Genomic DNA, 9,743 nt, shown 5'->3' on the forward strand with positions numbered 1-9,743 from the left:
CCTTTTGTTTTCCTCCTATGAGGTCACTGCCCCATTTTCTCCCTAGGTAAATAGGGGAGTTGTGGTGAGAAACACCAGCACTGGAAAACTAACCAGGATTTTTTTAAAGCAGATAGCAGAAGAAGGTATCGAGCATTGCAGAGGGGAAAAATAAATAAATTCTAAAAAAATAATAATAAAAAAGAAGAAGTGATGCCAATGCATCTTCACAAGTAGTTTCCCTGCTGCAGACTCACCTCAGTCAGGCAAGCCATCCCCAAGAGTGGCATAGACATCCAAATTCCCAGCAGGCTTGTGACAATTCGTTTGGGGTCTGCTGATTTAATGGGGGGGTGTTACTTGCGGAGGACGAGCGAACAGAAATTACTTGTTGTCCTGATGACTTCTTCTGCCCAGTTCCTCCGCCTGAAAAGGAGCAAGCAGGGGAAAATGTCATGACCTTGTCAAGGCCTGGATAGTTGCCCACAGGGAGATGGTGTGATTTATGGGATCTGCAGGCGAATGCCAACACTTGTAAAGTCTTTCATTTGTGTCTACGAGACTTTGCAATAAAGACCTGACCTGCTGCTCTTCAGTGGCTCTGTTGCTTCCTATTAAAAGAAGCCTATGTTACAACACAGTGCCATTAGATGGAGTGAAAACTTTTCAGCCCTGGTACTAAAATAGACAAGGAACAGTCTACAGAAAAATAATAAACGAATAAATAAATAAATAAATAAAAACTCTTCCTTCCACAAACCCAATTATTCCCCTCAGTAACCCAACGGCACTTGAGAGATCCCCTTGAAGAGCTTTCTGTGGTCTCCCATTTCCCTGTGTTTTGGCACCCAAAGCTAATATTAAATCCTGCATAGACCCTTCTGAGGATTTCTCATGTCCTCTGCCCAGCTCTTACTCAGTCTTTCCTTTCTGCTGCTGGCTATGATCCCAGGAGGTGAAGGGCATTCTTGGTATGAGTGAGACATGCAGGAGACAAGATGACCATGGATTAAGACCTTGATGTTGGGTCGGGGCTCTTGGCATCTTCCTTTGCAAGCAAGGGCTTGTGCACCCTATGAACGGGGAGACAGCCTGGTAAGCCCTCACCAAATTTGGAGCAAATGGAGAAAATTTGCCAGTTCAGTTGAAGATCTCTCTCTGAAAGGGTTATGAAGTGAAAGGCAAATGTGCCTTCGCAGTTGTGGCCCTACCACCCCTGGGACCGAGCTGGCTGCCCCAGGCTGCTTGGAGCGATTCTGCACTGGAGTCCACTTCTGTTTCTGAAACCAGGAACAACTCAGACAGAGCCACTTTTTCCGTGCCTGTTCCCACGGATGTGACATGGCGTGAGCAGAGCTTCCTCCTCTCCCCAGCCAGGTCAGGAGTTCGACTGGGCATCTTCGTGAATCACAGTGCCCGAAACACCTCCTCCAGCTCCTCCAGGACCTGGGGCAGATGGCGCAGGTCCGCAGGCTGTGTGCTTCGGAAATAAAGAGCGGACAGCAAACCCCACATTTGAGTGCCTGAGAAAACGGCCTGAGCCTCAGAAGTGCTGAGCAACCTCCCCCAGTGGAGGAAGCATGGGTTCAGCTGACTAACTGTAAGCACTCAGTTAGCCCTCGCTTCTCCATGTGTGCTCATCTGCACAGTAGGGATCATTATATCTGACTCCCTCTCCAGGTATTTGGAAGCTAATTTAGCTAATGCTTGTCAAGCACTTTAAGGTCTTCAGATGAAAGGAGCCGCAGATAGGCAAAGCACTACTATTACTATTAATTATTTCTATTGTGCAAGTAGACATGAAAGCAGCAAGGGTGGTGATTACTTGCTTCCTTTACAAGTGGCAAGACACAGTGCAAATGCACAGACAGGGACCCTCCCTGCCCTGCAGTGCTCCTAATCTTACCAGCCAGATAAACCAGACAAAGGGCAAGGAAAGAAGCACAAACCCAGGGAAAGGCAGTGCATGTGGTGACTTACCGCACACGTGTTTTTGGCAGCTGCTGCTTATAAAATGCACTGTTAGCCAAAAAGGACAACATTGCCATTCTGGGCTATTTGAAAATCATAAGTCAGGCTCTCAAAAATAAAAGGTGTTTGTTGGTTGGGTTGTTTGGTTGGTTTTGTTTTTATCACGGAAGACAGTAGATGCTAATTCTGCTTTTTTGGTCTCCGATTTTTGAGCAGATCAGGTTTTCAAGATCTTCTCTGCAGCCAGAAGGACTGAAAATACTTAACTGACGAATAAAAGCTGACATTCTCAATGTGCAAGATTACGTGTTTGGAAACGTCATTACCAGTGGTACCAGGTCGCTGTCAGTTGGCTGCTGAGCAGGGAGGAGATGCGTGGGCACTGGGTGGCCGCTTGTCCTCCTCCCATGTGCCCGGTGAATCCCTCGCCTCTCTTGGATGGACCGGGAGGCTGTCCCAATTAGCTCCCTGCTGTGATGAGATGCTCTGCAGTGAGTGATTTGTTCCTTTATCTAATGCCTGACTGGACAGATGGATGGATAGAGGAGAACAGAAAACAAAACAGAACAACACAGTGTCTCCAGCCTGAATCTGAAACCTCTCACATTTGGCTGCGAAGGCACGGGGGGTTCTGGGGTGAGATGTGCTGATGTGAGGCATCCCACCCTTCCTTCAGAGCATGAAGGTGTTCAGGATATGATTCACCACGTCCCAGGTGAATCCAGCAACCACTGAACCCTTGGTTAAATGTCACTAAAATGGCTTCCTCTGACTGCCGTGTGAATCCCAGTGGTTTTCCCATTTGCTTTTTCCCAAGGAAAGGCATCCAGTGCATTTAATGCCAGCTGGTGAACAGGCTTGGGACATCAGATACATTTTTTGGTGAACTTATCGTGGGAGGAAGATGCCTGAAGCTATCACCAGATACGAGCCGCTATAAAAGTATTAAACTACTCTTAAAAGGATCCCAGCCTCTTTCAAAAAGCAATTCTTGCAAGGAAGAGGCAGGTCACAGGGAAGTGCATCCCTATCTCATAACAGCCATATGCAATAATGCAAGCATCATAAGGAGGCTGAAAATAGATTTTAAAAGCTGAAACAGCTGTCTGCCATGCTCTGCCTCAGCTTTCCAGGTCTGCATTTCATCCCGGGCTCACACCAAGCTCCCTCATGGACGCAGCAAGTGTGCTTCCTGGCTGGGCGAGCTGCGGGCACAAAAGCCGGGGGGAGCACGAGGCGAGCTGTGCCTGCCGGAGAAGGCCCTCCAGGTTTTTATTTTCTAAATGCGTGTGGGTTCATCTCTCACCGAGCTCTTTTATGATCCCATCTCCACCCAATGTCTTCCCTCTCAGCGCTTCCCTGGATCCTTCCCCGGCCTCCGCAGACCTGCTGTCATTGCACATCCTGCCCTTAGCTCAACTCGGGCCCACACCCAGTGTAAGCAACGGGTGACACCACTCAGGAACAAAAGCAATGTATGCCAGACACTTTGTTCTCCTTTAAGTCCAGCTTTTTGAAGTCTTCTTCATAGTGGCTGTGGTAGAGCCAGCTTTGCTACAGGGACTGTGTTCCAAAACCCATGGCAGCACAGTGCCACCTCTGCTAACGTGACCACAGTGCTTGGCACAAAGGGCAGCTCCTGAGCCACACAACGCTCTGCTGTCATCTCTCTCTGCTATAGCACAGCCCTTCCCAGAACTACACAATCACAGAGCCTCTGGAGTCATCTGGTTCAACCCCCTGCTCCAGCAGGGCCACCTGGAGAAGGCTGCCCCGATGCCCAGGTGGCTTTTGGACATCTCCAGGGATGGAGATGGTATGTCCCTGAGGATGCGAAGAGATATGGGTAAGTGGAGACAGACAGGCCACACATTTTCAGAAGGCACCTATGTCTACTTTCGATACCTACTTTTAGACAACAACAACAACAACAAAGTCCACTTTCCTCAACACCCCCTTACCCCCCCTCCCAAAATCCCTGAAGCTGCCTTCCAGTAGACACAAGAGCAGCAAAGTATAACTGATTTGAAGATGGAGATTTCTTCTTTTTGGGGGAAAATTACATGATGTGGCTGTCCATGCAAGCAGCGAATCGCTTTCAGAAACCCAGACAGTGCTAACAAATTCCCAAAGGCACTTCCCACTTTGGGAAATATTGCTGCAATTGCCTCGGGCCCTTCTGCTGCAGGTGATAACATGGAGGTGTAAAATATCCTCCTACCCCACCATGAGCCCCCACGAACAACTTCGGGGCAGAGGGCATGCACTGTCCCCTCTCCAATAAGCCAGCACCAGCTGGAAAAATCTGACAAATTTCAGGAGCTGAAGGAGCTGCATTTCCAAAGGCTTACCCAAATTTTCCACAAATATCTGTTTCTCCGATACAGCTGAAGCAGTAAGCAGATATGCTGGCAAGCAGTAATTCTGGCTAGAAACCTGACTTCGTTTATGTGTTTGAAACATTACAGCTATGCCAGCACAGCTCATATTGATTTTTTTATTATTATTCTTTATTTTCTTTTGGCACCAAACCAGATGGGGAAGGCAGGACAGGCAGGACTGTCCCCCTCAGAGTAACAAAACACCCGACGATGGCTGTCAGCCTTCGGGCTGCTGCCCTCTTCTCTCTGCTCCGGTCTCTGCTCTCCAGGTGCCTCACACCAGGGTTTTATTTTAAAATCTCCCTGGCCAGAAAAGGGTTTCTCCATTTGACCAGAAACACCACCTTGGGCTGCAGGCACCTTCCCTCCCGACAGTGTCAAACAGCTCTTTCAAGCACAATCAGCAGTTTTCAACAAAACATGCATTTCTGTGGTATATTCCCAATGTTTGCTTGTCACTGCTGAAGGCTTCCTTGGAGAAAGGTCAAGTTAGGAAGAAAGGAGAGGAATCAGCAGCAGAAGTATCGTGTCTCCCCTTCTTCCAGGTAACTAGAGGCATTTCCAGTGGGTCCTGCTTTTAGCCCCAAATTCACCTGCACCCTGAGCACAGACTGGGACAAACCCCAGTGACAAAGCATGAGGCTGAGAAATGCCTCTCAGCCAAAACCAGAAAGAAGTGTTACACGAAACCAGCGAAATGAAAGCAGAAACCTCTAATTATTTTAATATTGGAGAGCAACAGTGCTGCTCAGTGTGAGGTGCACAAACAACCCTTGGCCACAGGTCACGGTTCATTGCCATTTCAGAAAACAGGGGCACTGGCACTGTGCCACCCCTGGTCAAAGCAGCTGAGTAATGAAATAAAATGAGTTTTGTGTTAAATCTAATAAACACAGACCCACGCAAGCAAGCAGTGGATAAATGCTGTGATGGTTGGTATTTTCCAGGTGTCATTTTGGCACTGTTCCCCCCATCCTGGCGTACAGCAGAGCTTGTGCAGAGCATTGCTTGTGCAAACCTGGGTGAGAGTTACTGAATCACAGGGTTCCTTCCCAGAGGATTGCCTCTTGGTGGTGGCACAATTGTCCCCAGAGGAAATGATGTGTCAGTGGGGAAAAGCAGACTCTGGGTGTTGTTTCTGGGAGGGGAGAGAGCATAAGGATGTAGGAAAGGGAGTTATGTGTATAAAGGAGAAAAAGAGAGAAGAGAAGAGAAGAGAAGAGAAGAGAAGAGAAGAGAAGAGAAGAGAAGAGAAGAGAAGAGAAGAGAAGAGAAGAGAAGAGAAGAGAAGAGAAGAGAAGAGAAGAGAAGAGAAGAGAAGAGAAGAGAAGAGAAGAGAAGAGAAGAGAAGAGAAGAGAAGAGAAGAGAAGAGAAGAGAAGAGAAGAGAAGAGAAGAGAAGAGAAGAGAAGAGAAGAGAAAAGAAAAGAAAAGAAAAGAAAAGAAAAGAAAAGAAAAGAAAAGAAAAGAAAAGAAAAGAAAAGAAAAGAAAAGAAAAGAAAAGAAAAGAAAAGAAAAGAAAAGAAAAGAAAAGAAAAGAAAAGAAAAGAAAAGAAAAGAAAAGAAAAGAAAAGAAAAAGAAAAGAAAAGAAAAGAAAAGAAAAGAAAAGAAAAGAAAAGAAAAGAAAAGAAAAGAAAAGAAAAGAAAAGAAAAGAAAAGAAAAGAAAAGAAAAGAAAAGAAAAGAAAAGAAAAGAAAAGAAAAGAAAAGAAAAGAAAAGAAAAGAAAAGAAAAGAAAAGAAAAGAAAAGAAAAGAAAAGAAAAGAAAAGAAAAGAAAAGAAAAGAAAAGAAAAGAAAAGAAAAGAAAAGAAAAGAAAAGAAAAGAAAAGAAAAGAAAAGAAAAGAAAAGAAAAGAAAAGAAAAGAAAAGAAAAGAAAAGAAAAGAAAAGAAAAGAAAAGAAAAGAAAAGAAAAGAAAAGAAAAGAAAAGAAAAGAAAAGAAAAGAAAAGAAAAGAAAAGAAAAGAAAAGAAAAGAAAAGAAAAGAAAAGAAAAGAAAAGAAAAGAAAAGAAAAGAAAAGAAAAGAAAAGAAAAGAAAAGAAAAGAAAAGAAAAGAAAAGAAAAGAAAAGAAAAGAAAAGAAAAGAAAAGAAAAGAAAAGAAAAGAAAAGAAAAGAAAAGAAAAGAAAAGAAAAGAAAAGAAAAGAAGAAAGAATGAAAAAATTGGGAAAATGGGTAAAATAAAAAGGAAAGATCCACCCATGTAAGCTGTTGTCCCAGTGAAGCACATGAACAGAACACGCTGTGTGTTAGGACCGCATGTGTGTGATGGTACCCTGCAGTGAATATACTCCACGAGTGCAGACAGCTTCTTTTAAACTTGGTCTGGATCAACTACCATTCCACCTCTTGAAGCTCTCATATATTCTCATCATAAGCACCATAACCTTCACCAGGCGATTATTTGATGTTATTTATTACAGCTTTCTCTGATCTGATTGAAGATGTGAGCCTTTTGGCATGGAGCTCCTGCTCGTCTTCCTCTGCACTCATGCTAGGTCGGCTCTGTGTTAGCTGGGGCTATGCAGGTCTGGGATACACTGAGTAAAGGAAAACCTGAATAATGCCCGTCCTGCCAATTTCACCTTGCTGTTTGTACCTTTACAGGGCACCCTGACACTCCTGGATACAGGCAGGCCTGCTGACGGGGTACCTGCTGCCAGAGCAGGAGGGCCAGCTGGGGCTAGAACAGGCTATCTGCAAAACCCAGCTGATAAACCTGGCTCTGAAAAAGCCTCTTAGCAGTTCGATTCAGCGTAAACAGTGATTCTTCCTTGGGTAAATCAGCCTCCCTTTCCTTCAGTGGAAGAAAACATTACCAACAAAATGTCATAGGAAACAGCAACAAGAGATTGTTTGTGCCCTGGTGCCAAAGTGGAATAAATTGAACTGAGCAGAGCATCACTGTGCACCTATGAGATTTACACTCCAGATTTATACTCGAATAAATGACAATAGAACTGCCTGGATCCTTTTTGACGCACAGTATCAACAGCAAATAGGTCATTTTCTGTTTATTGCACTGCAAATGGGACACATCTATTAATAGACAAAGTGGGCAGTCAGATATGCCCTTCAGAAACCTGCACGGGGCTGTAATTCTTCAGCTTCTAACTCACGCAGTGCACCACCCTGGGAAATTGCAGGGCTGGAACTGTTTTCATTCCCAGCACGATGAACAGGAGGTTTTGCATATTTACGTCTCCTCTCTCAGTGTCCAGGCTACTACACATAACTGGAAAATTAATAAAGAGTTTGTGGCTAAAAAGATAGAAATAAAAGGAGGACCAGAGCTCATGCACAGCAAGTCAATATAATCAGGAGACATTGATCAGTGGAACACAAAATGCTTTCGTTGCCTTCAAAGTCAATACTGCAGGGGGAAAAATAGATGTACACAATTGTATACACTCAGCTTAGCTGCAAAACAGTTCACAGACAAAATCCTGTTCTTCTAAGTATTTTATGGTTTCTGTTTGTTTGTTTCCATTTCTCCAGGGTGTCTATCACTTCAGAAACACAGGTAAGAGCCGAGCTCTCTGAAGATAACACAAACTTTCAGTTCGGGGATTTAAACAACTTTCCTGTGCTCTGCTTCATTCTGTGCTGCTATTCTCATTCCAGTGGAAAGATCTTCAGCAGGCATAAAATGGGCCTTCTCCCATGTTTTAACTCCTTTCCCTTGGAGATCACAGGGAAGGGCAGAACAAGAACTGTATTTCTGTATTTCAAGCTGGACTGAGAAAGAATTTGGTTCAGTTCTCATCAAAGACTGAATACAGATCCCACTCAGTAATCTGTAAGTCTAAAAATATTCCTGAAGATAGAATTGTGTTTAATACAGCTTACCAGCATTTTTATTTTTCTTTAATGGCTAGAAGCTCTAGTCATCAGTTAAGCCCTGGAGTGAAAATTGTTGCACAAACACAGATGAAAGCACTGAACTCATCCTAAACAGTTTAAAATCTTTGTAGTAGTACAAAAGACAACAGGTTGCTGTAGATTAATTAAAAAGCACAAAACTGGCACAATATTGATTCTGTTCATTATGCACTTGCTTGAAAAAACTATTAAGTATTCAGTGGCAAAAGGCACTGAGGGGTATTTGAGACAGACACAGTTAAGTCTAGGTATTAAGTCTACACACTAAATGATCAGATGAGATAGGCTTTGGAAGGTGAAGAGAAGAAATTTAAAAATGGTCAGTAAAGAAATATACAGAGATAGGAACACAGCTTGGATGAGAAAGTGCAGACATGGACCTTGTACGCTGTCCCAGAGGTCTTTGAGCCAGGGAAAATAAAAGAAAAACTGAATCAAGGTCACGGATGCTGACCCCAAAGGAGACTTTTGGCTAGATGAAAATGGAAAACATGGCATCTTAGAGATATTATGTGCAAAACAGGAGTCTATCAAAACTCCTAGCAACCAGCATATGAGATTTACAGGGAGGTTCATCTTAAATATCATTATGAAATTTCCTTATTTGCTTCTTAACTCGTTACAAAAGCTGGCAGTCTCACTCCACATGCCCCAGCTGTCAGTGCAAGCTGATGACGGTCTTTAAATTGTTTTAAATTGAAGACTTTAAATGCCATTAGGCTCTGCGCCTTTGCCCTTTCAAGGATTACCTGAGAGTTGCTTGCAAACCTCACCTTTTTGATTCTTTGTTTCTTTTCCATGGAGTTGAAGCACCACCACATGAAACAGGGTGAAATGCTGTTGCCACTGACACCAGCTGAAGTTTGGGGCATGGATTCAGTAGTTCAGCTGCTTCTCTCACTTTTGCCATTTTTACTGTAATGAAGTTTATTTGCCTGAGATCACTCTATGGGCTTTTTAAAGGTTTTTCACTACCGTGAGTCGGGTTGAAGACAATTTTCCCTGCATCCTCTGATTCTGGTGGTATTAAACATGCAACCTGGGGTCTGGAGTCTCAGGCTTTGCCCCTGTGCTTTTACAGCCACCATGCCACACTTATAAGTCCTCATGGGTGGGATCCATCTGACCACAGATACCATCATCTGTGCTTGAATAAGCATTGAGATTCCTGCACCTTTGTAACACCTGCATTCGTTGTAACCCTACAGTAGCTCCTAAAATAGGTTGGGTGATTTTTCCCTTGAAAGTGCATGTTTCACCGGGAATAAAGGCATCCTGGTGTGACGTGCCTCACAGACATCTACAGTCATGTGAGATGGATTCCACCCTACGTGACCAATCTTTCACAGTGAGAATTTTTCTCCAAAGACAAGAAGAGGTTACTGAAAGAAGAAAGCCAGTGAGATGAAGAGTGGGAATAATCCCCAAACCACACCTTACTCCCCTGCAAGATTGTTATCTGCCCTTGTCTCTCACCCCTTGAGCTATCACTCCTACCCTCCCTTTTGGGCTGAAAGCAGCATGCTTTGGAG

This window comes from Anser anser, assembly GCF_964211835.1.
Source record: "Anser anser genome assembly, chromosome: 1".
Lineage (NCBI taxonomy): Eukaryota > Metazoa > Chordata > Aves > Anseriformes > Anatidae > Anser > Anser anser.